This window comes from Balaenoptera physalus (genome assembly GCF_965194825.1).
Source record: "Balaenoptera physalus genome assembly, chromosome: 14".
In the NCBI taxonomy this organism is placed as follows: Eukaryota; Metazoa; Chordata; class Mammalia; order Artiodactyla; family Balaenopteridae; genus Balaenoptera; species Balaenoptera physalus.
In genome coordinates, this window is record NC_138893.1 from 12,965,652 (window position 1) to 12,987,770 (window position 22,119).

The 22,119-nt window shown below is 46.9% G+C and overlaps 1 protein-coding gene across 1 annotated transcript in view; it reads right to left on the bottom strand.

Annotated features, from left to right (window-relative positions):
* Positions 1–22,119, bottom strand: part of DISC1 (DISC1 scaffold protein) — a 598,559-nt gene that overhangs the window by 3,581 nt on the left and 572,859 nt on the right. The window lies entirely within an intron of this gene.

Below are 22,119 nucleotides of genomic sequence, written 5' to 3' on the forward strand. Positions count from 1 at the left end.
AGCCCCCAAGGGACGGCAGCCTCTGGGCCGAGACACACTCGGTACTGGAATCAAGGTGCGCAAGTGGCTCGCCAGCACAGGGTCCCCGGCTGTCACCGTCTCAAGCCGCGCCTCCCCCCGTGCTGTGCCCAGGTCCCCGCTGGGTGGGAAGATGGCAGTGGCTGCTGAGAGGGCACCTGGGGGAGGCCAGCTGGCATCTGGGGTGCCAGGGGCTGGGGGAGCTTGCACCTGAAGCCCCATCCCCGGGAGGCAGCAAGAGAAGGACCACCTGAAGTCAAGAGGACACATGGGTTTTGGGGTTTTTTAAATTTTTTTTGGAGTCTAGTTGATTTACCACGTTGTGTTAGTTTCTGCTGTACAGCAAAGTGACTCAGTTATACGTATACATATATCCACTCTTTCTCTAGAATCTTTTCCCCGTGTGGGCCATTACAGACTATTGAGCAGAGTTCCCTGTGCTATACAGCAGGTCCTCGTTGGTTATCTATTTTATATATAGTAGTGCGTATACGTCGATCCCCATCTCCCAACGTATCCCTCCCCACCCTTATCCCCTGGTAACCACGCGAGCACATGCTTTATTACCCCACTAGACTTCACTTACAAAACACAAATTCAAAACTTAAGTCATTAAGAATTTTAAGACGATGACCACAGGGTATTAACGCCCCGTGCCGTTCACGGTCGCACACCCGTGGAGCTGACCCTGACACTCACCGTGACCAGTGGGCTTCCTGCTCAGGAGTGAACTCTGAATCTCACCGCAGTGCCCTGGGCTCTGCCTCGCCTCCTACAAGCCAGCTGATACTTTCTGGGAGTTTGGCAAGCTGGCTGTTATGTCATCGGGAGCTTGAGATGGGCCATGGTGGGAGCATCTACATCATGCATTGATAAATTGGGGCTTTGTTTCTCCAGGAAACCTGGCTTTCCAGAACATTCTGTGTGTTCCCCATAATTTTCTTCCCTCCATACAACCATCCTAAGCCACCACTGACGGTGGGAGCGTCCTGAAGCCCTGGGAGGGCTGCTCGAATTCTAGAGCTAATGCATCCTGCCCAAGGTGTCCCCTTGGCCTGAGTCCTTCATTTTACAAACAGGGACCCTGGTGCAGATGGGTGAGTGATCTGTCTGGGTGACACCCGGTGAGCCCCAGAACTCGGCTCTCCTCTCAGTGGGCTCGTCAGAGTCACGACTTTGTGACGTGGAAAGACATGCGATAGATCGTTAATCAGTTTTACTTTGATTACATGGTGAACTGATCATACTGTAGATATATTTGATTAACAAAATATATTATTAAAATGAATTGTATCTGTATTTTTTTTTTACTTTTTTAACATGTGTGCCAGAAAATTTAAAATTGCGTAGCTGGCTGGCATCCTATTTCTGTTGGAGATGCTGGTCTATAGCTTACCAGCCCCCGGAACCAGGGGGACCCGTGTGTGCTCGTGTCGGTGTGTGTGTCGGGGCGTCTGTGAGCACCTGCTCGAGTGCACAGGTGTGAAGAGCAGCGTAGTTCCCAGGCCCCCTCCTGAAGGAGGCATCCCTCCTGCGTCCTCAAGGTCCAGGAGAAGCTGACCGTCAGCTGCACACTTACTGAGTCCCCCTCGTCCCCCAGGAAGCTGGTGCCCTCGGAGCCCAGGCTCCCAGGGTCTGCCATGCGTCTTCCCACTTCACCTCTGCATGCCTCTCTCTACGCCCACTTTCTCTTTCAACCCCTCCCCAGATCACGCTGTCATTTTGTCCTGCACCTTCCCTCGTTCAAAGACATTTAACCAGGGGCAAAGTTTCACAGCCTGGACCCCTGTCTGCTGGTCAATGGAGAGTTTGCCCCAGCTTGACCCAAGGCCGCGCCCAAGCATTTCCCCTGCCGTCCAAAGTAGTTCCCTTTCAAGGTCTCATCTGTTTGCCAGGAGACAGAAAAGCCCGTGACCAGCCCCTGGGACAGATGCATGTGGCCACGTCTGAGCAAGGCGACAAGCTTGCAAAAGCCGGGCAGCCAACAGTCCACACCCCCACCCCGCAGGAGCGCCGCTGCGCCCAAGCCTCAGACCTGCCCACGTCCTCCTGGACGCACACACACTCTGCCGCCATCCCCTCCTGGAGCTCGTCTCCAGGCTGGCGGGCTAGCTCCTCGCGGTCAAGGTCTCTGCAGAGCCCCAGGGGTCGTGAGAACGAGGCTTGGGGCAGAGGGCGAGCTCCCTGTGCGGCCACATAGCAACCGGAGTCTCAGCTCCATGAAACTGCTTGACAACCGGCCTGGGGCTGCTTCCAGTGTAACCTGGAGGATTAGAATCCTGGCTCCGATTTCTTCCTCTGTTGCCTGCCCCCACTGCACAAACCAGCCCAGTTGCTATTTGTTCTGTAAAGAGAGTCCCAGGGTGAAGTTTGGAGCCATGGGAAATGTCTACAGGAGCAGTTCCACCAACACCGTCACCGGGCCCAGCCCTGGTGGGGCGCAACGGGTGGGATGGAGAGGAGGATAAAGCAGCAGCAACCGTCGTCTTCCCTCCACCACTCAGCCCCGGGCCGCTCCAAAGCAGCTGTGCACACAGCCCAGCAGGCCCGCTCGCTTCTGACCGGGCTCCCGTCTGCAGGACCCAGCCTGTGGGCACTGGCCGTGCCTTTGCACAGGCAGGGACCGCACTCCTGACGCTGGCGGGGCCGGGGAGAGTCTGCCGTTTGTAATCATGGGCTGTGAACCGTTCGTGAACGGAGAACTTCCAGCGGCCATTGTGCTTGATCGTGCGTTTGCTAACACTCCTAAAATTATATCATTTCCACTCAGATGATCTTTCTCTGCTAGAATCCATAAGCAAAATGATTTTAAGGGCAGAGATCGTATCTTATTTATCATTGGACCCACAGTGCCTAGCATTATGCCAGATGTTCAAGAAAAGGTTTATTGTGAACTGAAATAATGATGCTATATGGGAAAAAAAGAGAAATATTTGGATTTGGCATAAAAACTGAGTTTCAGTTCTGCTGTGTGTCTTTAGACAAATCACTTACCCTCCCTGAGCTCTTGGTGCCTCATTGGCATAGTGAGTATAGTAACACAAAACGCATGGTCCTGTGGTGATTAAATGATACTATGTCTTCACGACGTCTGGCCGGGAGTAGGAGCTCTTTGGCTATGTGATTAAAGTCTCTTATGATCATCATGTTATCATTGTGGGAGGGGGGAGGAGGGAGTCGATTCAGTCCTTTCCATCTGGCCGGGAAGACCAGTGAAGCCCCAGAGAAGCCAAAGATCACAGAGAAAGGGCAGTGGGAAATCTCAGTACTCGTCTTCCAAGGCCTGGGCTAGATGCTCTGGAGGGTACAGAGGCAGGCAGGTCATGAGGATGCTGGGAAGGTAGGGCTTATGCACAGGTAACTGGAGGCTTTGGCACGAGAGGGCAGGTGAAGGGCTGGGAGTCCAGCAGAGGCAGCGTAACTCAGAGTCTGAGCCCCGAGGGAGGCCCCCTCAGGAGGTGGCATTTAGGGAGGGACTCACGCCCGACACAGGTCCCGTGAGGCCCCTTCTCACTCAGAGTTTCTGACTCGTATCCCAAAGAGACATCTATGTGTGTGCAGGTGCCGAGGTGAGGCCTCGGGGAACGCAGTGTCCTCTGGTGGACACACCTGCTTCCAAGGATGCCGCTGGCCTCCGAGACATCTTTGTAGGAATTAGGAAACGTGTCCCTCTAGGAAAGGCCCCTTCCTCGGATCAGAGCCCCAGCTAGGCCAGCAGCACGGGAACTGGATTCCAGGGCCCACTCACCCTGGTCCCAGACTGCAGCATCACACGTGGTGGGGGGGGGGTCTGTCTGCCCCCCAGACGCCAGCGTATTGATCAGCTCTGTCCCAAGGCAGGTGGCCTGAGGGCCCAGTGTCAGCCTTCCCATGTGGCCCCAGCATTCGTTCTCATGCCCTGGTGACCGTTCCTGACTCAGCCTTAGCCTCTAGCTTTGGACTCTGACCTTGGCTGTTGGTTCTGACTTGGCTGTGTTTGCTCCTCTGTGACCCCTGGCCTGTCCCCTGTTCCCTCTCCTGATCCTGACTCCCCATCTTGGATTCTCTGGGTGGTAGAAACAATCAGCTCTCCTGTGTTTTCACTTGAGTGGCCTTGAGTAATTGGCGGCATTCCTCTGCTCCGAGGTGGGGATAGTAATGGCGCCCACCACACAGGGTTGATGTGGGGTTAGATCGGCTACAACACCATCTACGTAAGGGCTCTACTGCTGTGGAAGGGGTGTTCGCTTCCCTGCCCTCCTGGTCTCCGCTGGAGCTCCACCTCCTGTCTACTGTGTTCAGCTCTGACCTCTGACATCTGCTGGCAAAGCAACACCTTCCTAATTTGGCAGGTGCTTCTGCTGGCCGCCTTTTCTATGCCTGGCATTAGAATGACATGATTGAAACCAACAATGTCGACACTAAAAGAAAGCAGGATTGACAGGGGGCACCTTGTGAGCTAATGAGAGCAAAATTGCAGCAAGGGGACTTGAAGAAAGTCAGATTGTCCATCCAGCCGTGTCCTGGCAGGAGGGCAAGCTCCCATCCCTGGGGTTAACACGGAGACGTGTGAACGCAGCCATGGGAAGCTCACACATCTGTAGCCATGGCCCGGGGCAGCCCCAAGTCCTGCAGGTCTGGCTCCACTACAGATTCAGACCTTTGCTGGCCTCAGGGCAAAAAAGTTAAATCTGCGGTATTCAAATCCCAGCTCTGCCATCTACTGGTGTGTTCTCTGGGCCTCAGTTTCCACATCACTAAACTGAGATAATAATCGTCTAATTCACAGCAACACTATGAGAATTAAGAGAGAGTGTGCTTCAACACTTAGCCTGGTGCTCTGCATTGTAACAGGGAAGAACAAATCTGACTCCAAATTGGGTCTGTTTCTTTAACTTTCCTATTCTGTTCTTTTGCTACAAGTTAAGAATGTTGCCTGTAGCCTGAAATATACAGGATATCCCATTCTCAAGGCTCTGACCTTTAAAGGTGTAACACTTTCCACTCATATAGAGGTAAAAAGTTGCACAACAGAGAATAACATTTGCCTTGTTGGAGGTTTACAGGAACATCCTGACCTGACCCACTTTGACAGCTGCAAAAACAAAGGATTTCAACGCCAAGAAGTCTGCAACAACCTACCACGCCCCATCCCCTTTCGGTATAAAAGAAGCCTGAATTCCAACTCAGTAAGATGGTTGTTTGGGACACTGGTGCAGCGTTTTCGCAGTCTGCTCGATTCCAATAAAGTGGCTCATCTCTCAATTTATTGGCCTTTTGTGCAGTGAGCAGTCTGCACTTGGACTTGGTAACACCAGGAGTTATTATTACCACATTTGTAGCCAGTGACATTCACATAAGGGCTCATAGTCACATGTCTGCTGTGGCAGAGGTTGCTAGGTGCCCACATCAACCCTTCTCCCCTTCCTCCGTAGGATCAGAACCCTGGGCACACGTGGGTGGCAATGTGCCCAGCTTCAAGCCTATCTCTCCATTTCTCTTGGAGTTGGTTATGGCCACGTGACTATACTCTGGCCAGTGAGATACAAGTGGCCAGAGTGGACAGTGTGGGAGAAGATGCCCTTCCCCCCACCCGGAGCACGTGCTCGGGATGGATAAGCAAAGAGCTGAAGGGATCTGGGTGCTGGGGGAACTGGTGGGACCCCCACCGTCTGCATTGCAACCACCAGAATTTCTTTTCCACCAGAGAGTTGATTAAGCTTATTTAGATTTTTCTGCCATGTAGGCCCAAAACTCATCCTGACTGATTCTATAACTGATATTCAAGCAGGCAGTATGAGCCCAGGAAGGAAGAACGTGGGCACTGACATTGGAGGTAGAATGATGAAGGCAGGACTTGCCTACTTGTGCGAGGGCTGGCGCCCCAGAAGACACCCCGCCTTTACATCCTTATACCTCTATTTTGCACATAGGGCCAATTTCGACCTCTTATTGCACTGGGAAGAGCCCTTCCTGCCAGGGTCTTGGAGTCTCTGTGCTGATGGCCTCACTTGCCTGACTGCTGTGCTCTGCACTGATGCTTTCATCTTTCAGATAATTGCATAATCCCTGCACGAGCTGCTCATTACCAGAGCTGGATCTTCTAGGGAAAGGGAAGTAGGTTTGGGGGAACAGTTATGTAGCATGACTTTTATAACATTGTTCCTAGAGGACTGTGTTTTGAGTTGCAAAATACTGATCTGAAAACCATGCTGTACAACTGGACCTAACTGTGAGGTGGAAATTGCTAAAATAATGTGCGTTTTAGCATGCTTCATGCTGACCTTCTCTCATAATCTCTTTTTGGGACTATGTACGCCACAAACGTGTCTGCCAGAGGTCCTTGAAGACACATGGCCTCCCTGGCAGGTCCTGAGTCTACAGGCTTTAGTTCAACCTTTCTCTCCTCTCCCCTCTGGGACCCACACTTGGAGAGTGTGATGAGGGATATTTCCTAGGACAGCGGGAATTGTTATGATTCTGGGACATCTTGGCCAAAGAAATCACATATTGCAATCAGTCCCCAGAGTTTTCTTTCTTGGAATGTGTGAAATCAGCCTGAAGATGGTTCTTGGAGAAATGCTCTTCAAATCATGAAATCAGCACAGAACTGAGCTATGTAAAGTCTCTCACAAGAACCTGAAAGGCAACCAGGCCAGAGAGGTCTACGACCTAATTAGATGTATCAATGTACTTAAACAAGGACCATGTCTTTCAGAACATGGTCAGGACAGGCATAGAAAGTCAGAAAAAGGAAAGTCATAGAGACAAACGTTGGCAGTGCCCATCTGAGCACGGTCAGGAAGAGCGTTCCACTGACCAAAGGCAAGTCTCAACCAGGTGTGTCTTTATTTTGGATATAGACTTACTGGGTTTTCAGTGACTGATGCTAAACTATGAGCTCCAACAGGGCAGAGGCACTACAGGCAACTTGTTCACAGTAGGCATTCAACAAATGTTGAATAAACTGATGGACTCTTTTAAACATTCAAATCATTCATATACACACATAAATAAATTATATATTGTATTAATCATGCCTTTTTATTCTGTATTCTTAGGTTTGACATCTCGGCGCCTTGGTAACCCTGATGGACTGCTCCTACCAGGGTTAACCAATTCCTAAGGAAGACAAACAACTGCCCTGCAAGTGTGCCTTTCGAATGCAAACCAACCAATCCAGAGCCCACGTCCCAACCACCACCTCTATCAGGCTCTAACCCTAACCCTAACCCATCCATCTGCCCTAATCATCCCAGGGCCAGGTACCAGACAACTGGGGACGGCTGCTATGCCCCAGAACCTGCTGAAAAATTTCCAACTAGCCAATCCTAAGGCTGCTGACCCCGCCTCACTTGTTCCTTCCCATGGAACGCACAATTAAGGCTCTTGCCCACATTTTCCCTGCTCCCTCCGCCTCCTGACCAACCCTGGTCCTTCCCCATGTGGCCCTACACGCCACGCTGTGTCTCTTGTTTCTAGGGATCTGTGAGCTTTATGTTCATAGTTTTTATAACTTCTTCCTTCATGACAGTCATTACTTTGTCTGTGTGCCCTATCGTACTTGTTTAAAACAAATCCTGAGAACCCTTAAATATATATATATATATATATACACATAGATACACAGATATACATATATATCTATATGCCTCTTGCTATAGCTTATTTTCACCAAACATCTTTTTCATACTTCGCTTCCTATATAACTTGCCCTCAGGGAGAGAAAATGTTAGCAGTCAGACTGGTGTGAACATCTGGTCTACCCGACGGTTCTATTTCTCATTCTAAAATTTAAAATGGTCATTCTGGTTGTATACTTAATTTTCTAGTAAGTTTTGTTAGCGGGAGTCAACATCCCCGGTCCAAAGGGTTCTCGGACCCTGAGGCAGTAAGATGGGGCCACACTGAGGATGGTGGTCAATCCCCAAACCCAATGCCATTTTGAGGAGACGAGTCTGCATGGCCGCCTGTCCTCCCCGGCAGCGTCCACACTGCCTGGATGCAGCCTTTCGTCTACACCCTATTCTGAGCTGGTTGATGTATAAAATCCAGCACGGTCCCTGTTGACCCAACACTTATCCAGAAATACGTGTGCTTGCTAAGAACCCTGCATGTGACCAACCTCTTGGATCTGTAAGTTGCTCCGGGTGAAACATCAAATGAAAGAAAGTCTGACTAGTGAGGAGAACCTCAGATGTGCGATGTCATCTGAACGATGGTTCCAGAGAAGAGCAGTGAGGACCAGAAAGCCCAGCCAGGACAGGAGCGGACCAGCCTTCTTCCTTGTCCCCATTCTGGCCACCGCGTCAACGCCAATCCCAGAGCCAGAGGCAACCGTGCTCTCCCCAGCTGCCTGGAAACTCCTCCCCCCACCCCCGGGCTGTGTAGGAATTTCATCCAAACAGAAGCGTCAAAACAGAAGCTGCTTTGTCTCTGTGATGCTGTCACAGGGGTGCAGTGCCGGAGCCACTGAGGAGTGTCACAGAGCATCAGAGGACAGGCAGCCTGCCCAGAAGTCGGGGGTGGGGGCTGGAGCCCTCTACCCTATACACCCTGGCCTCCCCGCCCACCCCAACCTGTGGGCCAGCTTCTACCTTCACTCCTCCCTTTGCTGGCGGGTAGCCTTGGGAGCCACCTTCTGAGTCCCATGGGCCCTCCCTTGTGAAGCTGGGCTGTGGCACAGACCCCCACGGCCAGGGCTCCAGGTCTGTTTGTGCACAAATACAGACACAGCCACTGAGAAGCTACTCATCCCACAGTGGGGCTGCCAGAGCCCGGATGGACATGAGTGGAGGTTTCTCTGGGCCAGGGACCTTCTGAACAAATAATTAGGAGATGAGTAGGGGCCAGGGGTGCAGTGGGACAGGAGAGGGTGTGACAACTCATCTAAGCCTTGGGGGCCAGTCCCAGCTAGCATGGGGAGGGAAGAAAATAGAGGCATGCCCAAGGCAAACCTGCAAGTCTGTGTCCCCTGCCTGGGGATCCCCTATAGTCACTGTAAATGCAAAATCCTGCACGCACCCAGGTGGGATCTGCTTCGGCTCCTGGTGGCTCTAGGACCTTCGAGACAGGCTACAGTCAGCCTGCCTTCCTCTGTGGGCTTAGATGAGATGGGAGGAGGGGCAGTGTGGTGTGAGGTGAAGAGTGTGGAACCCAGCAGCCTGACCCTGCCTTGGAGGGCTTCAGGCTCAACCCACGGGAACGAGGCTTTGAGGACCAGCCCTCGTCCTAGGCTGCAGCTCCGAGCAGATGGGCTTTGATCAGCTGGTTTTGAAGGTGTTACTATTAATTATCAGAGCAAAGCTCGCGTGCATCATCACTCACAGACTGGGTTCTAATTAGAAATCAGTCCTGCTGACGCGGCCACAGACCCACCACCTACTCCCCCAGGAGGCCCAAGAGCCCAGAGACTCATTTGCGTGGACAGATTACAGAAAGCAAAGGTTGGTGAGAAAGGAGGAAAGTGTCATAAAATGGTAGCGTGATGGTAACATGATGGCTGAGTGGTGAAACTGTCTCAATTCCCCAAAAGGCCAAAGAGAAACATATCTACTCAAGATGCTTTATTCACTAAACAATTGCTTGCATTTTGATTGCCATGGTTCCACGTTTACAGAAGAGTGAAGAATTACACTATCTACGAGAATCTTAATGAGATAGAGTTTGCTCCAAGCAATCCCGTAAAGGCTGCCCACAGAATTCTAGTTAGAACTACCCCAGACTTCAGCTTAGGCATTTTCTCCCTTTAGAGTCCTGACATCTGTATTTGGATGTTTCCCGAGTATCTCTTACATACTGGGTCCCGCAGTGAATTTATGACACATCTACACTGTTATTGTTCTCTGTGTCAATAAATATGACTCACCTCTCTCCCTCCCCTTCCAAAGAATCACAAAGTCCTCTGCCTTCAAAATAACTTAAGGGGGACCTTCCCGGTGGTCCCGTGGTTGAAACTCCACCTTCCAATGCAGGGGACACGGGTTCGATCCCTGGTTGGGGAACTAAGATCCCACATGCTGTGCGGTATGGCCAAAAAAAAGAAAAAAAATACACTTAAAATCTACTGACTTTGACTTTTTTCCAACTCTGAGGTCTCCCCTGCTCCCCACCCTCCTGGTCCAAACAGCCACCGTCTCTGTTTTGGAGATCCACGGTACCCCCTACCTGTTCTTCTCCCACCCACCCTGCCTTCCTTCTGATTTTCTCTGCATAGCAAAGAGAGTGAGCTTTTAAAAATAAAAATACGACCTTTCCACTTGCCTGCTTGGAGTCTGGCAGTGGCCTCCCCGTTTCTCTGCCCGTGCCCTGCGGGCTTTGCTGGAGGCCTCCTCTCTCGGCCCGTCCTGTCACTCACTAACCTCCAGCCAGACCGGCCTCTTCCTCCTGCCTCAGGCTGCTCAAACTCCCTCTGCCTCAGCACCACTTCCTAAGAAAAGATGCTCTGATCGCTCAGACAGGACTGGTCCCCCTCTTCTACCATCTCACAGCCCTGGGGTTTTCTTTCACAACCCTTTCATCCCGTGAATGATGCGTGCAGTTCTTTTTCTTTTTTTTTCTATTGATGTATAGTTGATTTACAATGTTTCTGGGGTACAGCAAAGTGATTCACTCATACATACATATATATATATGCCTTTTTTCGGATTCTTTTCCATTGTAGGTTATTAAAAGGTCTTGAATATAGTTCCCTGTGCTATACAATAGGTCCTTGTTGTTTATCTATTTTATATATAGTAGTGCATATCTGTTAATCCCAAGCTCCTAATTTATCCCTCCCCGCCTTTCCCCTTTGGTAACTGTAAGTTTGTTTTCTATGTCTGTGAGTCTATTTCTATTTTGTGAATGATTTGTATCATTTTTCTTAGATTCCACATATAAGTGATATCACATGATATTTGTCTTTCTCTGTCTTACTTCACTTAGTATGATAATCTCAAGGTCCATCCATGTTGCTGCAAATGGCATTATTCCATTCTTTTATATGGCTGAGTAATATTCCATTGTATATATATATGTACCACATCTTCTTTATCCATGCCTCTGTCAATGGACCTTGTGCAGTTCTTTTTCTAACACCCTTCCCCCTACAAACCACAAGCTCCCTGAGGGCAGAGGCATGTCCTTTGGTCACACTGCGTGCCTGGTGTAGTACTTGCCACCTAGTAGACACGTGGTCAATCTTTGTTGAATGAATGAATGACTGTGTTAGTTAATGAATTCCAGTTCAGCAGCTAAAGCAACAGTCCACCAAGTGACCCAAAGGGTCAGAATATAGAGGTGGAAGAGCTGCGTAGACAGAAGGGGTGTTTTTCTTCACGGATTTCACACTGATATGTGGAAATACAACTTTTAGGCATATGCCCCTACAGAGTCTTCCAAGAGTTGATGGTCCTAACTCTCAGGAGTTGGTGTAACTCCAGTAGGGAGTGTGCAGTGAAGGCCTGCTGGGCATACAGAGGCGGGGCTCAGAATCAGCACCAGGACCCTGGTCTGGTCAGACTTGCTCTAAACCGGGATGACCTACAGCAGGGAGGCCCCGTCTCTGGAATGCTCCGGCAGAGGCTGAACAGCAAACATGAAGAGGGTCACGTAGGGGACCCTGGGGAAGAGGCTGTGTTGTTCCAAGTGCCCTTTCAACCCCCAAGACTCTATTGTGCTGCCTGATCCAGCCCTTTTCCAACCATGGCCTTCCTCCCAGAGAATCTGAGTGCAGCCTGCCCGTGGCTCTTGCTGCCCTGCCTTTCTTCTTGCTTTCTTACCGCTAAGACGAGGAGCAATTACTAGGACCAACTGGGGGCCGACTCCTAGGTTGCTCTGAGACAACCAGGCCTTTCACTTCTGATTTAGAATTGGGATATCGAAGGCCGAGATCATGGTGCATACCTGAAATGAATGGTTACTTTGGACTTTTGAAAGCAGAAGCCAACTGAGTGAGAGAGAGAAAGAGTCAGACAGACAGACGGATGGACAGACAGAAGGCAGGAAGAGAAAGGATGAAGGAGAAAGAATAGTTGGTCCCTCAGAAGCTGTAAGAGGGGTGTGTGTGTGTGTGTGTGTGTCTGTGAGATAGTGAGGAGAGAGGAAGGGGTGGGGAGGGCAAAGTAGGTCCCAACACCTAACCTTCGTGTTCCAGTTTTCTTCTCTGTGCGGCCCAGATGTAACTTGACATTTTACACGTTGAAGTGCGAAATGATAGCTTGACAAGTTTTCTGTTCTTTGCAACCAGTTTCCTAACCAAGATGGTCTGTGTACCTCGTGGGTCCAGGGTCTCTGCATCTCGCCTAGATTTCTGGCGACACCGCCCAAGAGTCTCCCATAGACACAGTTGATGCTCTCCGATAGGATGGCCCTCTGCTTTCTCTTGCTAATCCATCTGTCCTCTGAAGCAGCAAAGGGCTAACGGACAGGTGGGGAGGGCCACCGGCACCCCGCATCCCCTGGCCCATGGCTTCCTCTTTGGCAGGTCCACGTGTGTGTCCAGTTTTGCACAGGTGATCCAGCTAGAGAAAACCAAAGCCAGCACTCTCTTCAGCCTTCAGGCACCACATTGTGGACCATCTCCTGCTTTATACCATCCAACACGCAGCTTGATTCTGATGCCAAGGTAAGAGTACCGTCTCACAGTCTGACCTACAAGCGGATACGTTTACTCTGGAAGGCACTGGTTAAAGCGAGATTGCTAACCAGCCGTGTATTTCATCAGATCGGAGGTGGCCTCAAGTCAGAAAGTCTAGTGCTGGCAGGGCTCTCTTGCCTGCCTCTGCAGAGATAAACACAGGTTGAGGCGGCAGCCACGGATGCTTATGTGCGGTCACAGATGGGGAGAGCTGGAAAGGAACTGAGAATTAATCTAACCAGCGTCCCTCATTAAGTATCAATTAAAATGAACTAAATGATACATAAATATGTATTCATTGAAAACAAACAAGTACAGAGGACTTTTCCCCTTATATCACATGCCCCACAGTAATTGTGTTAGCATTACTAATCATTTTATATGTTTACATAGACATTTTATATAAATGGAATCTTTCCATGCTTATTGTTTTGAGACTTGCTTCTCATTCCTTAAGAATGTGTCTTGGAGGTCTTCCCATTCAGTATACATTTCTTTAACAATTGCATGATATTCCATGGTAGGGATGTACCCTAGTTTATGTAATAATCCACCAGCAATAGTCCCTTTAGTTTGTTTCCAATTTTTTATTAGTACAAACAGTGTTGCAATTATCTTTACTTATCATTTTGTGCACCTGTGCAGGTATTTCTTTAAGACTAGATTCTTAAAGTGGAACTACAATGATGGCATAAATACAAAAGTATATAGACACGGCCAAATTTTGATCCCTCAAAGATAAACAATTTATCTCCTAGGAAGATTGTATGAGAGTGAATATCTTTTTCCATCAACATTAGGTATTTTCAGTCTTTTTAATTTAAGACTTAAATTAAAGTGTGTGTGTGTGCCAATCACATAGGTAAAAAGAGAAATTTGTATTTTATATTGAACTTCCATGCATACATTTTCAAGTGTTTATTGGCCATATGAATTTCTTTATGTTAATTACCTGCTCCTATCTTTTCTAAAATTTTTTATTTTTCTTCTATTTATTGACTTGTAAAAACTCCTTCTATATCTTGTTCATTAAACATTTGTCCATAGCAATATTCTTAATAGTCTCGCTTATTTTTAAACTTCTTATCATTTTTGTCATAAATTGTGATTTTCAGGTAATCAGAATTGCCTGCCTTTTTCTTTGGAACATTTAAGTTCTATTTCTTGTTTAAAAAGGCCTTCTATGTGATGAGATGTTTTGCCTATTTTTAAATACCTGTTGTCCGTTTACCTCTGTCCATTTGGAATTTGTTTTTGTATATACTGTGAGCATAGTATCTAACTTTATTCTTCTTTCACAGATGATTAGCCAACTTCTTTGTCATAATTTATTCAACTAATTAATGAAATAATTTCATTATTTCACTACTGATTTGGAGTACAAATTTGATCACATATTGAGTTAATGGTATGTTTCTTGCCTCTTTTTCTAATCCATTGATTTCTCATTCTAATTATCTAGTCTAGGCTATTAATATTCTGGGTTTTTTTCTGGGTTATTTCTTTTTCATGTATAATAGTTTTATTGAGATATAATTCACATACCATATAGTTCACCCATTTGAAGTGCACAACTTAATGATTTTTAATGTATTCATAGACTTGTGCAATTGTCAGCACAATTAACTTTAGGACATTTTCATTACCCCCCTAAATCCCACACCCAATAGCAATCACTTTCCATTTCCCCTGAGCTCCCCAGACCTAGGCAGTAACTGTTCTGCTTTCTGTCTCCATAGAGACAGAAATTTGTTTATTCTGGGCATTTCATATAAACGGAATCATACAATATGTGGTCTTTTATGTCTGGCTTCTTTCACTTAGAATAACGTTTTCAAGCTTCACCCATACCACACATAGCATGTATCAGAACTTCATTTCTTTTTCTCTTTTTTAACTTCATCTCTTTTTATCGCCAAATAATACTGCATTCTATGAATATACCACATTTTATTTATCCATTCATCAGTTGATGGACTGCTGGGGTTATTTCTAGGTTTGGCTACGAACAGTACTGCTGCTGTAAACATTTGTGTAAAAGGGGACATATATTTTCATTTTTCTTGAGTATATTACCAAGAGTGAAATTGCTAAGTCTTATGGTAACGCTGTGTTTAACCTTTCTGAGGCATTTCCAGACTGTTTTTTCACAGCACTGCACCACTTTACAATTCTACCAGTAGGGTGTGAGGGTCCCAATTCCTGCACACCTGGCCAACATTTGCTGTTGTCTTTTTTATTACAGCCATTCTCATGGTTGTGAAGTGGTTATTTCACTGTGGTTTTGACTTGAGCAAGGCTAATGATGTTGGGCATCTTTCCATGTGCTGATTGAGAGGATGGGAGAGTAGGCATTGGATGAAAGAGGACAAACACATCAGATTGGAGATGCACAGCTGAGAAGCGTGATGACTTTCATATCTGCCTAACAACAACAGCACTTACATGTCCTTGGAAAAAAAAATAGTGGCATCTATTTCCAAGGCGAGGCCTGTTTTTAATCTTCAAGGTCACAAGATATTTGTAAATACTCTGTGACCTAAATACTTGAAAACACTGGCTTAAATCATTTAATTCATTTTTACTTCCCATTGCCTCCCTCTTAATTTACAGATAAGAACTAGAATCTTGGTTTTGCTAGAGTAACTTGCTTAAGATACTGGATTATCCAGGAAGAAAGACATCACGGGTGTTAGATTTTGTTTTGTTTTGTTTTGTTTGTTTTGCACTTTAATGTCTCATGGTCCCACATACTCTCATAAGATCAAAACATTTGTCCAGTCCAGCACACCTCAGATGAGTAGTTTCATTGCCTTGGAGCTATCTTTTTAGGATCAACACTGCAAATAACTTGATAAAGGAGGTGGCATTCTCTAACATTAAGTTTGGGGTATACTTATAAACCATATGCACTTATGTCGTTAACTGTTCTTCATCCGAGGGCTTTTGTTTCTCTTCTTTTCTGTTAAAATACAATTTGCAGCCGTCTGAGGATAGCTGCTGAGTGTTACTTCCCCTTCATCTTTTGCAAGTTCTCTTAAACAAACACTCTGTAGCCAGGGCAAGGAGCTTTTACCTCATTCTGAGGGTGCTGAGTGCCGGAGCTTGCTGAGCAGGTAGGTGGGTTTCTCCCCAGGACTTTAATGAAGGGTTTTTCTTTTCCTTTCGGTGGAGCGTCCCCAGCCTAGTTGGTACAGAGGCACCTCGTGACCACAATGATGGATTTCGACTGCCTCAAATTGCTGAGTTTGGCAAATCTCTTCAACACAGTAACAGTTGCTAAGCATCTTGCCCAGCTGTGGCCTTTTTTGCTCCTGGAGCAATACAGTGGACATTATTCATCCCTTAGAAAAAGGCTATTAAAACATCCCACAAGACACTCAATTACATGAAGCAGGTGCCTGCAAGAGAAGACTAAACATTCCACAGCCAAATATGATGATCTGGTACTAACTCCTGTTTCCTGAAAGCCTAATTTATTACTTGTCTCTCAATTAAAGTGAGGCTTTAGGCAGAAAATGATATTGTACTGGCTGGGCTTAATGTTCCAATGCGGAGGATATTAGTCTCACTTTCTCTGCTGAGTTTGGTTGGGACAATTTTAGTAATTAACCATCAAATTCTTCTCAAAGTCTCAACTATTGTATAGCTTTTTGTATTTTACCTCCAAGATTTAGCACCACAGACACTAATAGATGCTAGGAGGAATTCTAAGCTCGTGTAGCAAAATGGTTTGCTAAACAGAGTAAACTGGAGCCAGGCATCTCTGCCTGGTTGAGCCTGAAATGTTCCCTGTTACCTGTTTATCATATTTTTCTCCCAGACAAGAAGATACTCGATGGAAGGTCTGTCTGCCCTTGGCGCCCAGGCAGACATTGCTAATCCATCACAGATTTCTCTCCTGTCGTAGAATCCTTCTTTCCGTTAGGACCAGAGAGCCACTATGAATTGGTCAAAGTTGTCATGCTTCATGAAACTAATATGCTTTGAGGGGCATAAGTGTTTTTTGATGAAAGTGTTCTGGGTGTAAAACCACCGATCTACTAAAATTCTCTCATTTTAGAGATAAAATGAAGGCTCGGTCCAAGAACATACCACAGTTTTATGGTAAAAACCAAAATGAGTTATTGTCTCTTACCTCCCAGAAGAATAGGACAGGGTATCTTTCCTCTTGTCGGTAGCCTCACTAATCTTTACAGCTGTCTACAAACAACTGTCTCTTTGGAATGATCCGACCGGTACCTCGAATGCTTTCACCTCCGTGTACAGGTGGCCCTCCATATCCACGGGCTCTGCGTCAGTGGACCCAGTCAACCATGGATCTAAAATATTAAAAAAAAAATTCCAGAAAGTTTCAGAAAGCAAAATTTAAATTTGCAGCATGCCAGAAACTATTTACATAGCGTTCACATTGTGTTTACAACTTTTTACATAGCATTTATGTTGTGGTAGGTATTATAAGTAATCCAGAGATGATTTAAAGAATATGGGAGGATGTCTGTAGGTTACATGCAAATACCATGCCATTTTATATAAAGGACTTGAGCACCTGCAGAGTTTGGGATCTGTGGAACCAATCCCCTGCAGATACCAGGGGTCAACTGTAAATGGCTCATCCTTCGTACTGAGAGCAGTAACTGAGAGCAGTAACTGTTGAAGCTAATGATTGTTCTCCTTTTGCTGTCCTACCAGTTCAGGATACACGTTTGTTAGCACAGACCTCGCACCCAGCTGACAAGAGGAAGACGGGGTGGGGGAATGGAGAGGAAGAGGGAACAACCTCGCTGAACATGGTATGCCAAGTACTCTACACATGCTGTCACATCAAACTCTGGCATAACTCTGACACAAACTCTGAATAACCCCACAAGAGAGACCAATATCCCATTATAATAGAGAAGGGAAGAGGCTGGCGATATAAAGAAACATGCCTAAGATCTGATAACTAGTAAGATCTTTGTCTAATTTGAACCCCAAACGGTATTATCACAAAGCTTGTGCTTTTGCAAATTTAAAGAATGTACAGATTTACTCTGAGAAAAACAATTTTCCATAACTTTGAATATGAACCCACAAATCTCCTGGTTTCTGTGCAGCCCAGTTTGAGAAACACCACATCAGAAGTGACGTGCTACCAGCGGGAAGGGCAAAATAACAAAGCAGTTAAGAGCTACTGGCTCTGAGGCCTGACTGCCAGCTGGGTCCAGCTCCAGCCCTTCCTAGCTGTGTAACATGGGGCAGGTCACTTAACACCTCTGTGCCTGTTTCTCATCTGTAAAATGCAGGTGATAATAGCCATCCCGCAGGGTTGCTGTGAGGATAAAATGAGCACCTACATTAGAAAATATGAAGAATAGTACCTGGTGTACAATTAGGGAAACAAATGTATGCAGTGCTAGTGTCTAAGTATGAACCACATGAAACAGAAACCAAGCTGGAGTTATGAGCTGATGATCTCAGAAAGTACATGCTGATTTTTGTAATAGTAATAGAAAATGGTAGGACAAAATTTTAAAAAAACCAAGTCATTCTCAAACATTCTGATCTCTGAGAATATATCCTCCCCGCCTAATCTGAGAAATACTGCAAAGAACTGTTATTTGTTAAAATATTGAGCCAACCTCGGCTCCCACCCATTAAATGGGAGGCCTGCACAATTCACATCCTCTTGTTTATGACTGTGAAAGAATTCTAAAGAGACATGGTTCAGCCCCGGAAACGAGGCTAGTCCAAAGCAAACAAAAGCGTGGAACTAATTAGATTAGTGAATTGATTGTGAGGTGTGGCCTATTTGCAGACAGGAGCTCAAACCCAGCAGTGATACCTCTGAATCATCAGAGCCCGAGGGAAGGGTCTGGATCCTGGGACACTTACGGCAGTCATGGAGTGGGATGCAGACCCCAAGTTCCTTGCCCCTCTCGCAGTCCTGGATTCTGGGGTTTTCCCTGTGCAAGTTTTCCCGTTCTTTGTCACCCAAGAGATACGGGAACTTTTAAGTTATACCAGCTCTGCTGCTCTGATCGGAAGCAAAAAGCATTTCACCCCTTTGTAACAATTGATGCTTACACAGCAAAGAAAAAGATGCAAGAGGCAGGGAAGTAGGCACTAAATTACCCAGTAACCAGTATCATTTGCTTCTTCCCCAGCGCTCAGCCCTCCCGGTTCACACGTCTTGTATCAAAGTGCACTTGTATCTAGAAAACAGCGGGAGAGCATCGGGAATTTTCTCAGGAACAAGCAGCTTATTGATGAAAGAGGGCAGAGTTGGAGAAAACGCTAGGCAGACAATAGAGTGCTGAAATCAATGAGGTAGAAATGAATGCTTCCCCATCATTTCAGTCAGATCAATCCAATCCCTGAGCTAGCTGGTCATGATATAGAAATGTCCCCAGGAAACCTAACAGTACAATTAGTGCTCGAGAAGATGTGATCCAGACAGCTAATATCTCCCCCCAGGGCTAAGGCCAAATGACTTGCTTTTAACAACCAGGAAGGAAGGGCACTGCTCTTCACATCTTCCTTTACAAGCTGGTCGTTATTTGCCTCCTTTCTCTGCCCTATAAGGACTCTTGTTAAAAATTCAGGAATGATGCCAGCTACCAAGGTAGACGGATCTGGAGTATATGACAGATAAAGTAATCTAGCACTATTATTAACAGCAGGCATGTTGTTTCTAGGCTGTTTTATGGCTCATTTTCAAAGCACCATCCTTATCCAAGAAAGGGAAATGTATTTCTTACGTCTAGGGCAGTTACAGTGGTCTGCAATGAATAGGATTGCTGTGACAACGTGACCAACTTTTCCATGGTTGGCAGGTGAGTAAACTGGGTTTTACTAGGAGTTATTAAATATGGTTTTTGGCTGATTTACTACTTGCTGGGTTTCCATAGAAGTTGAGCATATAAATACACTAGGCCCGCAGCATTAATCTTTTGTTCTTAATTCATTGTTGTTTCCAACATGCAGACAGACGCGAGTGGCTGTGCTGAGGAGATGGGGAAGCAGAATGTTAGGGCTGCTCCTATAACAGCGACCAGAGCATACGTGGGTGGCAGCCGTTGCCCACCTCTTGCAATCTTAGCAGAACTGGTCCAGTCTTCCTCCTGTCGAGATGTACAGTGGTCAGGGACTTCCCTAGACAGGGGCATCCTGGGATCTTCTAGCTGCCCGTGCACACATGGTCCCCGACCAGGAATGGAACCCATGCCCCCTGCAGTGGAAGCACGGAGCCCTAAGCACAGGACAACCAGGGAAGTCCCCGTGTGTGCCCCTCTTGAAAGCCAGACCCTGGACACATGCCCTGGACCCTGTCCACTCTCACCTGTCACCTATGTAATCAACTCTCCTCTCTCCCACATCAGTGAGCTCCCATGCCCACCACTTCATTCCCATCAGCATATAAACGCTATCACTTCTTTTTTTTGTTTGTTTGTTTCAGGCATTATATCTAAAATACAGCTTTTTTAACATTATGATCACATGAATCTTACCAAGTTTCATTTACAACATCAATCTAACACTTTATAAATAGCATTTCTTGTACAGAGTGCTCTGAAGGAAGAGAAATATGTACAGCCATTTGTTTTCATTAATACATTTATTTATTTTTTTTTATCTTTGGCTGCGTTGGGTCTTCATTGCTACATGCGGGCTTTCTCTAGTTGTGGCGAGCGGGGGCTACTCTTCGTTGCGGTGTGCGGGCTTCTCACTGCGGTGGCTTCTCTTGTTGCGGAGCATGGGCTTCAGTAGTTGCAGTACGCAGGCTCAGTAGTTGTGGCTTGTGGGCTCTAGAGCGCAGGCTCAGTAATTGTGGCACACGGGCTTAGTTGCTCTGCGGCATGTGGGATCTTCCCGGACCAGGGCTCGAACCTGTGTCTCCTGCACTAGCAGGCGGATTCTTAACCACTGCGCCACCAGGGAAGTCCTTCATTAATACATTTCTATTCTGTCCTGCATTTTCTATTCTGTTCTACTGAAAAGGCGGAATGTGTCTGGCACAAAATAACCCCTAGGAGTTACAAATTAGAAAACAACACTTTTAAAACGATTCTTACTTTTCTCGTAGAAATATAAAAACTGTGGTTTATGGGGAAGAAATTAAACAAGGTAAAGTCTAACAATTGTGGAGGCGGCTTTAACACTGAGTTTTGTCCCTTAAAGCAACTTGTCGACAGCAGTAAGTTCAATGCTATCATTTCTCCTGTTTTAAAAACACACTCCCTTCCAACTACTGTCCCCATTGTAACACCTTTATTCACTGTCCTGATTTCCTCTCTTCCCACTCTCTTTGGAGCCCACTCTTATGGGGTCTGGGCTCCACCCGTGCCCTGGAATAACGGTCAACGTTACCTCAAAGCTTTGTGCGGTCTTGTCCTGTGGTCACTTCTCCATCCTCATCTCAATCAGTCACATCTGACAAATTTCATCACCTCTCCTTTCTGAAATGTTTTCTTTAGTAGGTTTCTGGAACATTCCACCTTCTTGTTTTTTCTCCCACATCCCTGACCGTTCCTTCTCAGGATGGTTTTCCCAGATTCCTCTCCCTTTCCTGACCTAAGTGCTGGAGGCCCCGTCTTCTCCACTCACATGTCAACTTTCATCAGGACCACGATTCCCACGTGCGTGACGCCATGTCTTGATGAACTTCTAGCACACACTGAAGCCACGTCCAGGAAGCATCTGAAGCTTTGCATACCCTGGATGGAATTCTTTGATTCCCAGCTTTCCAGCTGCCACAAACCTACTCTTCCTTCATGTTCTTCATCATGGTAAACTGCTGTAGCATCTTTCCAGGTGGGCAAAAGATCCCTGATGAAAGTGCCTTTATATGCCAATTCCCTGAAGGTCTTTAAGCATCTGCCCTCATGCTCGAAAATCCTATCTGATGATAAATTACAGAGCCATGCTTCCCTTGATTCTTCTTTTCACTTCCATCTCTCAACATTTCCTGTTGGCTCCACAGGCTAAATATATTCTGAATTTGACCACTTCTCACCACCTCCACTGTGACCACTGCCATCATTGGGCCACCGTCATCTCAAGCTTGGCGGCCGCCGGTTGGGACTAACTGGTCTCCTTGCTCTGCTCCAGTTTCCAGCGGCTGGCTTCCCAGCCATGGCAACCCAAGTGGCCTTTCAAAGGCAGCTCGTGCCACCCCCTGTTCAAAACCTTCCAGTGGCTTCCCATTGTCTGGAGAGTAGAAGCAGATGTGCCCGGCCTCCTCTCTGACTTCATTCCCACTCCTGCCCACACCTCTCTACTGTTCCTCAGCTACGTCCCCACCTCGGAGTCTGGGCCTCTGCCATTCCCTCCGCAGAAGGTTTTTCCCTCAGACGTCCCCACGGCACACTTCATTCAGGCCCCTGCTGGCCAGTTATTGAGCAGAGGCTGTCACTATTTCTCCACTGCCTCACCTGCCTTTACCTTTACTTACACAGCTTATTCTTCTTACCTGTCATTTTATTGCACTTGTGTCTGTCCCACTGGCTTGCGTGTTCCATGCA